Source organism: Nannospalax galili, unplaced genomic scaffold, assembly GCF_000622305.1.
Source record: "Nannospalax galili isolate Female #2095 unplaced genomic scaffold, S.galili_v1.0 scaffold427, whole genome shotgun sequence".
Classification (NCBI taxonomy): domain Eukaryota; kingdom Metazoa; phylum Chordata; class Mammalia; order Rodentia; family Spalacidae; genus Nannospalax; species Nannospalax galili.
In genome coordinates, this window is record NW_008356259.1 from 192766 (window position 1) to 193018 (window position 253).

The window sequence follows — 253 nt, forward strand, 5'->3', positions numbered from 1 at the left end:
AAAATCCTAAAAATTTCTTAAATTATTTCTTTTATAAATATTTGAAATTTAATTAATCCATTAGCCTTTTTAATTCATTAGATTGATATTTAGTATCTATGGAGTTATTTTTAAAATGTGATTTGATAAAAAGATGCATTTCTCAACAACATTGGAAGAGCTTTGCTACTTTCTGAGAGGGGTAGGAGGAAGTAAAACAGAAAAGCTGCCATGATGTGTTGAGGTTACGATGAGGTTTTTCAGACAAAAATTA